The sequence below is a fragment of the Chiloscyllium plagiosum genome, unplaced genomic scaffold (assembly GCF_037043375.1).
Source record: "Chiloscyllium plagiosum isolate Xiang-an unplaced genomic scaffold, Cpla_swu_hap1 HiC_scaffold_23, whole genome shotgun sequence".
Classification (NCBI taxonomy): Eukaryota; Metazoa; Chordata; class Chondrichthyes; order Orectolobiformes; family Hemiscylliidae; genus Chiloscyllium; species Chiloscyllium plagiosum.
The window spans coordinates 6,785,550-6,798,471 of NW_028270161.1; positions in this window are offsets into that span (position 1 = coordinate 6,785,550).

Sequence of the window (12,922 nt, forward strand, 5' to 3'; positions counted from 1 at the left end):
GTCTCTGCTCGGGCAGGATAGTCCAGATCCCAACGTTAGTCGATTGTCCTCAAGTCACTGTTGGGTTTTTTGTCACTCACGTCATGTTGGAGTTGCCTGGTTCTCAGTGGGAACAGTCTCGCTCTCTCTCTTTCTCTCTATCAAGATCCCCCAAGATTTTGATAACCTCCTTTCAACTTTCTTTTCACTAAGGAGAAAAGTTTAGCTTCTCCAATCTGTCTGGATAACTGAAGTCTCTTGTCCCTGGAAGCATTCTCATGAGGCCTTTCAGTGCCAGTATAGCTTTCAACATCCTTCTGTAAGTGCAGTGCCCAGACCCAGAACTGGACACAATACTCCAGTTACGTCTGAACCCAGGATTTTAATCATTTATCATCATGTCTTGATTTTTGCATTCTTTTTTAAATTTTATAAAACCCAGGATTCTGTGCTTGTACCCAACAGGATGATCACATTTCAAACATTATTTGTCTTTAAGTGGTTTGGGATTGAGATAGGTGCATGTTTTTGAGATGTTATACAGATACTGTATAGATGCTAGGTTCTCTTGCGTATCGATCCAAGTAGGGTATGAACGTTTCAGATTGTACCCCAAGTGTGAAATTGAGATTATAAAATTCACAGGCAATTTCTAAAACGTGCAACAACGTTACATGTCTCTAAGTGGCTTCTGCAGCAAATTCCGTACTAATTACTGTATAGTACACATTGTTCCTTAACTCATTCTGCAACACGTTATCAATACTGTGTTTGAGTTGTTGTGGAATTATAGAATTTCACAACTCACAGGTTACGTTGGAATACTAATCATTATTAACATTTGAAATCTGGCCTCTGTGTATAGAATCTGGCCAGATTTGAGGGGTTGGCCTGTATAGTTCAGTTATTGGAGCAAAATCTCACATATATTCATTGCAGGCTGGGTTTCCCATTCTGTGGGCAACGGCACACAGGAGAAAGCCCCTTCCCTCACCACCCTGTGACTGGTGACATGGATGAACCTCGTTCCCTTTCTGTAGTGACAGCAGCCAGAGCTGTCAGAGGAAGTGGTGGAGGCTGATACAATTACAGCATTTAAGAGGCATCTGGAGGGCTTAGAGGAATATGGCAAAAGTGAGGACTGCAGATGCTGGAAATCAGAGTCTAAATTAGAGTGGTGCTGGAAAAGCACAGCAGGTCAGGCAGCATCCGAGGAACAGGGAAATCGACGTTTTGGGCAAAAGCCCTTCATCAGGACTGAAGGCTAGAGGGATATGGACCAAATGCTGGCAAATGGAATTAGATTTATCTAGGATATCAGATTGCATGGATGAGTTGGACCGAAGAGTCTGTCTCTGTGCTGTACAACTCTATGACTCTATGACAGCAGCGTCAAATGGAATTGCAATGTCTCCACTAGCCCTGCATCTGGGATAGGCTCTTTCTGGAAAAACTAGGGATCCATTCCATATTCAGCTGGAAGCACACTCACTCCTGAGCCACATGGTTATGTGTTCAAGCTCCATTCTAGGAAATGGGGCACAGACATCAAAGCTAAGACTCCATTGCTGGACTGATGTGATACTACACTGGCAGAGACGCAGTCTTTAGTAAGAGACTTTGAACTGAGCCCGAATCTAATGAACTGAAAGACCCTGGAACACTACTTTGAAGAAAAGTGGGGGAGATCTCCCCCAAGTCCTGACCAATATTATTTCTAGATTGTATCACAAAAAGAAACAGATTCGCCCATTGTTATTGATTTGTGGGAACTTGCGGTGTGCAAATTGGCTGCTGAATTTCCTACAATACATTTGAAAAGTACTTCATTTGTTGTACAGTACTTTGGAACATCCTGTGGTCATGAAAGGGGCAATAATGCACTTTTTTTTCCTTCCTTTTCCCGAAAGGATCATTATCAGAGTTGGTAGTGTGTTTACCTGTTAAGCCACTGTAGTACTTCAAATGCCTGAAGGTTGAGTCATTTCAGTCAGGCTGTTGGCAATAATTAACTTCAGTGTAATACAGAAATTATGGCCAATCATCAGTATGATAAAAATCCAAACATGTGCAAACAATTTTAAGTTGTTTTTTCTTGAGATGTTAGGTACGATCTGGAGTGGAAAGCAGAACAAAGAGAGACAAACTCCCAGGAGTCACTATGTAATGGTGCAATGGAAACATTTTATATCCAAGCAAACTGCAAAGCTTCTGCTGGCACTCCAACTGAGATCAGAAAACTCACAATACGTGGGTCTGGAAGTCTCCTTGGCCAAGACTGCTCAGCATCACAGCAAGCAGCTGATTCACCCATTTACCTCTTTATCCATCTACCCATTCACCCATTTACCTCTTTATCTATTCACCCATTCACCCATATACACATTCACCCATATACCCATTCACCCATGTAGTCATTCACCCATATACCCGTTTACCTATTTATCCATATACCCATATACCACTTTATCCATTCACCCATTCACCCATATACCCATTCGCCCAAATACCATAAACCCATTCACCTCTTTATCCATTTACCCATTCGCTCATATACCCATTCACCCATATATCCATTCACCCATTTACACTTTCACCCATAAACCCATTCACCCATTATACCTAAATACCCATTTACCCATATACTCATTCACCTACATACCCATTCACCCATAAACCCATTCACCCATATATCTAAATACCCATTTACCCATTCACACATTCACCCATTTACCCATAAATCCATTCACCCATTTACTCATTCACCCACCTAACTGCTGTGAATGGGCACAGACAAGCTCATGTTGGTTGAAAGGGGTATTTAGTTCTGGCTTCTCAGCTTGAAACAACCGATCTGATACATTGCGTGTTTAGCTGAGAGCTGGTCTCAGCCAGGGCAGCAGCAGAGACACTAGAACTGACCACATTGACTCCCGAGTAAGGAAGTGATGAATGTTATGACGACAAACGAACTGGATTAGGGCAGTGAACTCCTCATAATTCCCTTCACATTTACTCTGAGAAGGTGTGAGAGACTTGAGGACAATCGACATCCCAGAAGGACAAGGGCAGCCGATATATGGGAACACAAGTTGCCCTCCAAGCCACTCGCCATTTTGACTTGGAAATATATCGCCGTTCCTTCAGTGTCGCTGGATTGAAATCCTGGAATGCCCTCCCTAAGGGCATTGTGGGTCAACCCACAGCACATGGACTGCAGCGGTTCAAGGGGCAACCAGGGATGAGCAATCAATTCTGATCCCAGCCAGTGACACCCACAGCACGAGTGAATGAAGGAAAAGCTGCAGAGGTAGATCTGAGAGGAATATTAGAGATTAGGGCAGGAAGAGGTGGCAGAGATGGGAAGAGAGACGATCAGGGAGGGATATAAATACAAAGAAGAGAATTTTAAATCTTGAATCTCAAACATAGGGATTACACACCTGACTCCCTGGATTAGTTGGACACTTGCTTTATAACTTCATTTTCCTGCCTTTATATTCTTTGATTTGGTTTAGTTTTCTGTGCTTTAAGTTGGTGCTGGAGATTGGAGACACTATACAACACTTTTCACTGTATTTTGTAATAAGATACACGTGACAATAAGTTAAATCAAGTCAACTGGAAGTCAGTCAGTGAGTGCTCGGTCTTCGACATTCAAGAAAAGCTTCTCCCAGGCCCTAGAACAATGTCATTATGCCGCAGCCAGACATTATTTACTGAGGACAGAAGGGAGTCAACTGGCAATGGAAAAGTACCTGTAAAATTGATAAAAATCACACAACACGAGGTTATAGTCCAACAGCTTTAATTGGAAGCACACTAGCTTTCGGAGCGACGCTCCTTCATCAGGTGGTGTGGACTCCATACTGACTGTATGGAGTTTGCACAGTCTCCCCGTGTCTGTGTGGGTTTCCTCCGGGTGCTCCGGTTTCCTCCCACAATCCAAAAATGTGCAGGTCAGGTGAATTGGCCCCGCTAAATTGCCCGTAGTGTTAGGTGAAGAGGTAAATGTAGGGGAATGGGTCTGGGTGGGTTGCGCTTCGGAGGGTTGGTGTGGACTTGTTGGGCCGAAGGGCCTGTTTCCACACTGTAAGTAATCTAATCTAATCTAATCTAATCTAATCTAAACCTGTTGGACTATAACCTGGTGTTGTGTGATTTTTAACTTTGTACACCCCAGTCCAACACTGGCATCTCCAAATCATGTAAAATTGATGGCATTGTTTAAAAAGCCTTAACAATGAGAAGGTGGAATGCAAAATCTGCCTTGGGGTATGATTGTGTCATCTAGCTGCATCCTCAAAACTATTTTGATGCTATGGAAACAGGGTGTAAGTTTGTGAGTTGTCTGACAAGCTGTCCTGTTCACACTGGATCATTCCAACCCCTGTCCCCACCTCAGTCTGATCAGGGAGATATCTGTCTCAGGTCAGTAGACTGCTCTCAAGCATCAGCCTCTGCCATTGCCAGGCTGGCCTTGTATTCAGTGTGAAAGTCAATTTCCAGCCTGTCAGTGAGACAAATAAGGAAGAACATATGTGTGATTCTGTGCCAGGTTGGGGCTTCACTCACTCACATCCTCAGGTACGCATTTAGTTCCTGACTTACTCCCAGATACGCATTCACTCACTGATTTATTTACTCTCAGATATACGTTCACTCATCCACTCACTCACTCACACACACTTATTCTCAGATACCAACTGGCAATAGCTGGTATTATTGCTAGACTATTAGTTCTGAGAATTAGGAAATGTCCTGGGGACCTGGGTTCAAATCCTGCTACAGCAGCTATAAGAACTGAATTCAACAAAATGTGGAATTATGTAATGGAGTAAATGAAATGTGTTGAGTCAGTCAACTGTGTGTATATATAATGTACAGTAAGATCAGTAAGCACAGCAACTACACTAGGTCTACGATATTGTCAATCGATGTTGTTGTAAATGAACTTCAGCTACCTGTCTCCTGAACAGCCTTGTGCTTATTGTGGAGAAAGTGAGGTCTGCAGATGCTGGAGATCAGAGATGGAAATGTGTTGCTGGAAAAGCGCAGCAGGTCAGGCAGCATCTAGGGAACAGGAGAATCGACGTTTCGGGCATTAGCCCTTCTTCAGGAATGAGGAAAGTTGGTCCAGCAGGCTAAGATAAAAGATAGGGAGGAGGGACTTGGGGGAGGGGCGTCGGAAATGTGATAGGTGGAAAGAGGTCAAGGTGAGGGTGATAGGTCAGACTGGGGTGGGGGCGGAGAGGTCGGGAAGAAGATTGCAGGTTAGGAAGGCGGTGCTGAATTTGATGGATTTGACTGAGACAAGGTGGGGGGAGGGGAAATGAGGAAACTGGTGAAATCCGAGTTCATCCCTTGTGGTTGGAGGGTTCCTAGCCGGAAGATGAGGCGTTCTTCCTCCAACCGTCGTTTCGCTGTGGTCTGACGATGGAGGAGTCCAAAGACCTGCATATCCTTGGTGGAGTGGGAGGGGGAATTGAAATGTTGAGCTACAGGGTGGTTGGGTTGGTTGGTCCGGGTGTCCCAGAGGTGTTCCCTGAAACGCTCCGCAAGTAGGCGGCCCGTCTCCCCAATATAGAGGAGGCCACATCGGGTGCAAAGGATGCAATAGATGATATGTGTGGAGGTACAGGTGAATCTGTGGCGGATATGGAAGTTTCCTTTGGGGCCTTGGAGGGAGGTGAGGGGGGAGGTGTGGGCGCAAGTCTTGCACCTCCTGCGGTTGCAGGGGAAGGTGCCGGGAGTGGAGGTTGGGTTGGTATGGGGTGTGGATCTGACGAGGGAGTCACGGAGGGAGTGGTCTTTACGGAATGCTGATAGGGGAGGGGAGGGAAATATATCCTTGGTGGTGGGGTCCGTTTGGAGGTGGCGGAAATGGCGGCGGATGATGCGCTGTACATGGAGGTTGGTGGGGTGGTAGGTGAGGACCAGTGGGGTTCTGTCCTGGTGGCGGTTGGAGGGGCGGGGTTCAAGGGCGGAGAATCGGGAAGTGGAAGAGATGCGGTGGAGGGCATCGTCGACCACGTCGGGGGGGAAATTGCGGTCCTTGAAGAAGGAGGCCATCTGGGATGTGCGTTTTTGGAACTGGTCCTCCTGGGAGCAGATGCGGCGGAGTCGAAGGAATTGGGAGAATGGGATGGCGTTTTTACAGGGGGCAGGATGGGAGGAGGTGTAGTCCAGGTAGCTGTGGTAGTCGGTTGGTTTGTAGTAGATGTCCGTGTTGATTCGGTCGCCTGAGATAGGAATAGAAAGGTCGAGGAAGGGGAGGGAGGAATCTGAGACTGTCCAGGTGAATTTGAGGTCGGGATGGAAGGTGTTGGTGAAGTGGATGAACTGTTCAACCTCCTCGTGGGAGTACGAGGCGGCGCCGATACAGTCATCGATGTAGCGGAGAAAAAGGTGGGGGGTGGGGCCAGTGTAGTTGCGGAAGATGGATTGTTCCACATATCCTACGAAGAGGCAGGCATAGCTGGGGCCCATGCGGGTGCCCATGGCTACTCCTTTCGTTTGGAGGAAGTGGGAGGATTGGAAAGAGAAGTTGGGCATAGCTGGGGCCCATGCGGGTGCCCATGGCTACTCCTGGCATAGCTGGGGCCCATGAGGGTGCCCATGGCTACTCCTGGCATAGCTGGGGCCCATGCGGGTGCCCATGGCTACTCCTTATTGTGCTTATTGTGCTTATTGTGTGCTAGTATTGTGGATTATTCTTGTGGAGACAATGGCCTCGTAGAGGCTGGTCACCCTCGTGCAAGAACGAGGGAATAGAAAATTGAGGAGATTCAGGAAACACAGACAACATGGTCATGACTAAAATTAAACTTTGCATTAATAACTAAGCAGCTACCTGATGGCCCGGTGGATTAATGGACTCATGTGATATGTTATTAAACTGCACTGACCAGACATATCCTGAATTGAAACAGAAATAGAAATGGCTGGAGAAACTCTGCACATCTGACAGCATCTATGGAGACAGAAACATAGAGTTCAGTGACATTTCTTCAGAAGTATCTGACTTTGATCCTTGTATGTGTTGGGTTTGTTAGCCTCAGTGGTTATAATCACACAGCGGAGTTCTTCATTTCTGAGTTTGAGAAGCAAAAGATTATTCTGAGTTTATTGTCTTTAATGTTTGTCTTGAGTCCCTCCCATCTCTAAATGGGTATGTATGACCACAGGGGATAGGTTGGATGAGGTGACACAGTTGCTGACGCTCAGTATCTAGGTTCACAAGTGAATTCTGTGTTGTGTTATAGTCACCATTGTCCCACTGGACCTTAGGGCTACTCTCTCATGAGCGAGAGACAACTGGTGACGTTTAACCTGAAGGTCAGCACACCTCAGGGGGTAGAAGTGAGAAAGAAAGTGCTTCATTGGTAACATGAGACAGTGTGGGAACTGAACCCACGCTGTTGGCATCACAAACCAGCCATCCAGTCAACTGAAGTTGAGGAGGGTACATGAGCTCTGTTGGTTAGACAGCTGCTCTACAACGTTGAGTGATACTAACATAGTGGGTCCAATTCCCACACCAGCTGAGGTTACTAAGAAGGACTCTCCTTCTCAACTTCATGAGATGTGGTGGCCCTCAGGTTAAACCATCATCCCCTTCATGCCTTGCTCAAGTTCAATAACACCATAATCCTACCACGGACCATTACCAGCCATCCCTAATGAGCGAGCACCCCTATGGCCCATGGTAGGATTACGGTGTGCTTGAACTTGAACGAGGCATGAAGGGAATAACAGACAGGAAAGGAGCAGAACACAACACCAACACAAATGGACGTGTCTGTAATATTGAAACATCTTCATAAATATTGAGTTTCCACTGTAGAAATTGCAGAAATATTCTCAGGCTGAGGAGTGACCTTATAGAGGTTTACAAAATTATGAGGGGCATGGATAGGGTAAATAGACAAAGTCTTTTCCCTGGGGTCGGGGAGTCCAGAACTACAGGGCATAGGTTTAGGGTGAGAGGGGAAGGATATAAAAGAGACCAAAGGGGCAACTTTTTCACACAGAGGGTGGTACGTGTATGGAATGAGCTGCCAGAGGATGTGGTGGAGGCTGGTACAATTGCAACATTTAAGAGGTATTTGGATGGGTATATGAATAGGAAGGGTTTGGAGGGATATGGGCCAGGCGCTGACAGATGGGAGTAGATTGGGTTGGGATATCTGGTCGGCATGGACGGGTTGGACCGAAGGGTTTGTTTCCATGCTGTACATCTCTATGACTCTATGACTATAAAGTATCAGAGTGGGGATGATGTATTAGTTTTTTTTCGCTAATCAGACACATTCACCAATCTTGCTGGAATGGACAAAGATTTACAAGGATGTTGCTGGGGTTGTAGGTTTTGAGCTATAGGGAGAGGTTGAACAGGCTGGGACTGTTTTCCCTGGAGCATCGGAGGCTGAGGGGTGACGTTATAGAGGTTTATAAAATCACGAGGAGCATGGATAGGATAAAAAGACAAGGTCTTTTCCCTGGGGTGGGGGGAGTGCAGAACTAGAGGGCATAGGTTTAGGGTGAGGGGGAAAGGTATAAAAGAGATCTAAGGGGCAACGTTTTCACACAGAGGGTGGTACCTGTTGGGAATGAGCTGGCAGAGGAAGTGGTGGAGGCTGGTACAATTACAACATTTAAAAAGCATCTGGATGGGTATATGAACAGAAACAGTTTGGAGGGAAATGGGCCAGGTGCTGGCAGGTGGGACTAGATTGAGTTGGGATATCTGGTTGGCATGGACAAGTTGGACCTAAGGATCTGTTTCTGTGCTGTACATCACTATTACTCTATGACAGTTCATGTGCTAGGACAGAAAGGGAACAAATAAAACCAGGTCATTGTTTCCTGGAACAGCTTGATGTCCTGGACTCCCTACTGCAGATGAATGGTACCTGGCTTCCTTTGAAACTATGGGGAGTTTACATAGAAACAGTAGCATTGCAGTTGTGTTATAAGGGAATTGAGAGGCCTGGATTAACAATTTGGTCAAAGCAATTCAAATCAAACAAAGCACTTTTGAAAATAAATCTGTGAATTAGAAATAAACTTGAACCAGGTAATGGTGATAGTATAACTACTGTATTGCTGTTAAAAAACCCATCTGTTTGTAACTATCTGGTTGCTCACACTGGGAAATTATTTAAGGTTATGAAGAAACATATGGTTAGTAGTTAGAGTACCTGTAGCAGCATTGGGTGGGGTGGCAGAGTGAGCTGTAAGATTGAGTAATCGATAAACCCTATCCACTGAGGCTTGAGTTTCTGTATATCAACTGGCTTGGATCTGAAAAACATTGTTTCATTTATGTCCTTTAGGGAGGGAAATTTCCCAGCCCTACCCCTCCGACTACACGTGACTCCAGACCAACAACATCGTCCTTAACTCTTATCATTCTGAAACGGCCTGGCAAGTTATTCAGTCATCAAGGAAGTGACTCACCATCGCATTCTCAAGGGCAATTAGGAATGAACAACAAACATTACTGGTGATGCCCACATTCTGTGGATGAATTAAAAACATTTTGGGGGGTGTGTGGAGAGGACACTATGGGATAACTATGAAGGAAACTGGGTAAATGCTTGAAGTGGGAACGTTAGGAAGATTACAGGGAAAGGATGGTGGAATGGGATGAGCTGGACTGCATTTGTAGACAGTCTTCATGGAATACACGGGCTGAATAGTCTCCTGTGTTGTAACATCTTTAAGATTCTTTGAAGCATAACATATGCAAACCATTTCTTGTTAAGAGCAACAAATATCAAAAGGTGTATTAGAGGCAAAAGAAGATTTAATTTGCCATTTGAACCCCAAACTCTTCCTGCACTTGTGTTGGTGTACTTAAAGCTACGCTAATCACGGTTCCTCACTCAATGCTAGGTTTGGTAGCTGCGCAGATGTTAAAACCTGATTTAATTTTACAATCTGCTAATCCAAAATGTCTGCAGCAGAGTTACGTAAAACTATATTTAACAAAGGTTGTTCCAAGAGGAACAATGACTAAACCCTAGGTTTTGCAAATTGCAATGAACGTGTTATCGAAGCAGTGTGACCTCACATGCTGATTGCAAGGTTTGTTTGTGGGAATTTCTTTGAAGGTCTTTCAGAAAGCAAACTGTGCGATCAAACCCAAAATTATCACAAGCAGTGTTGGAAAGAACACTGGAAACAAAAGTGCGTGAGACTTTATCTTTGCAGAATTTCACCTGAAACTACACAGAACCCCTTTGAAAATTATTTTCTCTCCAACTTTGTTGTCTAGTAGATCCAATCTTTGAAGACTAATTTAGTTCAGTGGATAAGTTTGTGATCTACTGCCCCCTTGAGTCTGAGATCAGAAGTCACACGACACCAGGTTACAGTCCAACAGGTTTATTTGAAATCACAGGTTTTTGGAGTGCTGCTCAGTGTCCTGGCTTCACCTGATGAAGGAGCAGTGCTGCGAAAGCTTGTGATTTCAAATAAATCTGCCAGACTATAACCTGGTGTCAAGTGACTTCTGATTTTGCCCAGCCAGTCCAACAGCGGCACCTCCACATCATGATCCATGAGACTGAACTGAACTGAACTGTGATGTTCCCTGGAGTCTGGAGTATGGCTGATCTCACCTTGGGACCAATTCCACTTACCTGCTTGATCTCCTCAGTCATAGAGATGTAGAGTATGGTAACAGACCCTTCGTTCCAACTCATCCATGCTGACCAGATGTCTGAACCTAGCCTGGCCACATTTGCCAGCACTTGGCCCATATCTCTCTAAACCCTTCCTGTACCTTGCAGATGCCTTTTAAATGCTGTAATTGTACCAGCCTCCACCATTTCCTCTTTGTTTGTAAATCTGTCTAACTGAGCACTATGACTCTATGAGCCTTGAATCTAACCCCACAGTCAATGGCTCAGTCTTCACTGCTGTCCAGTGAAAAGAATTCCAAAATTTTCCTTCATCTCTTTTTGAAGTGGACCACCTTTTATTTTGAAACTATCCCCATTTCTAGATTTCCCTGATGGTGACAAATCGTTTCAGCACCTAAGACCCCTCAGATTGTTAAAGGTTTCGATAAGGTCACCTCTCGTTCTTCTAAACTCCCAACAAGTACCGACTCAACACGTTCAACTCTTCCTTGTTAAACAAACCCTTTCATCCTAAGAATTGACCCATGAAACTCCTCAGAGGTTTCCCATTCTTATCTGACAGGTACGGCTCCATGCTGGGATGGCCTGTCAAGGATACTGATCCCATGTCCACATTGGATGAAAATTATTCATTTGGGAACTTTGAAAGTGAGTGTTGGCATGCTGTATGACCATGGATTGGAGGATCACTCCTACAATGACAAGGAGTATGCCGCCAAAGTGTAACTCAGTCAAAAATCACGTGACGCCAGGTAATAGTCCAACAGGTTTATCTGAAATCACTAGCTTTAGGAGCAACGCTTTCTATTGGACTATAACCTGGTGTCGTGTGACTTGTTCAACCCAGTCCAACTCTGGCAACTCCACATCAAAGTGTAACTAAAAAGATGTTACTCCTCGTACGAGTGACTACAACGAGGAGAATACTGGGTAAGAATAAGGGATCTCCCAATTAAGACAAAGATGACAATCTCTTTCTCTCAAAGTGTTGCGAGTGTGAGAAATAATCTTCCCCAGAGAGGGGGAGGCAGGGTCATTGAATATGTTTAAGGTGGAGGAAGACAGATTCTTCACAAACAAAGGTGTCAAAAAGGGCAGCTGGTAAACAGGAATATGGGTTAAGGCCAGAAGCAGATCATCCATGACCTTATTGAATGGAGGAATAGACTTGAGGGGCCAAATGGCCTACTGTTGGTCCTAACTCATGTGTTCTTATGAGTTAGCAATCAGTACAGAGACCCCAACAGATTTCTCTTCAGTAAGCCAGAAATGCCGAAGCCCATTATAACAAAACCTTCACCAGTGTAGCCCAGTCAAGACTCACGGATTCAAGAGGGGAGCAAACCTGACTTTTCCTCATCCCTATAACAGTGCGATAGAAAAGCTACAAAGACATTTTTACAAGAGCACATCGAACTCTATAATTACCTGTAATGTCAGCATTTTGTGTGTTTGATCAGAGCTGAGAAGCTACAAAGATCTCTTCTAGAGGACTGACTGGAGGGCAGCAGAAAGAAGGATTGACCTGGATGTAGTTGGATGATGGATGTCACAAAGTGGTTACAGAGGGATGTGAAGACGGTACAAGACAGATGTGAGTGCAAACACCATAGCAGGAGTAACGACAAGCAGCAGCTGCACAGTCAGGTAACTCAAGACACTAGTTAAAAACACTGAGCCTTCAGGAATTCAGAACCACCTTTCAATCAGAGATGTAGAGCTGTACAACACAGAAACAGACCCTTCAGTCCCACTCGTCCATGCTGACCAGATACTCTAAATTAATCTAGTTCCATTTGCCAGCGCTTGTCCCATAAGTCTCTAAACCCTTCCTATTCAAATACCCATGGAGATGCCTTTGAAAGGTTGTAATTGTACCAGCCTCCACACTTCCTCTGGCAGCTCATTTCCATACACGCACCACCCTCTGCGCGAACAAGTTGCCCCTTAGGTCCCTTTTAAATTTTTCCTCTCTCACCCTAAACCTATGCCCTCTAATTTTGGAGTCCCCCACCAGTTCTCGCAGGCATGAGGGACAGAAACCAGATGAGATGAATTTGTATGGACTGGCAGAAGACCACGAGACGCAATAAGGAGAATTTGTTTGGGCCCAGTGAGTTGATGTGAACTGCAATGTAGTGAATGAAAGGGCAATGGAAACAGATCCAGCAGTAACTCTTAAAAGGAAGAATGGATAAATACTTGAAAAGGGACATTAAAGGGAGAATGGAGAGCTGGAGAGTGAGATAAACAGAGAGCTCTTCCAATGGGTGGGTACAGTTACGATGGGC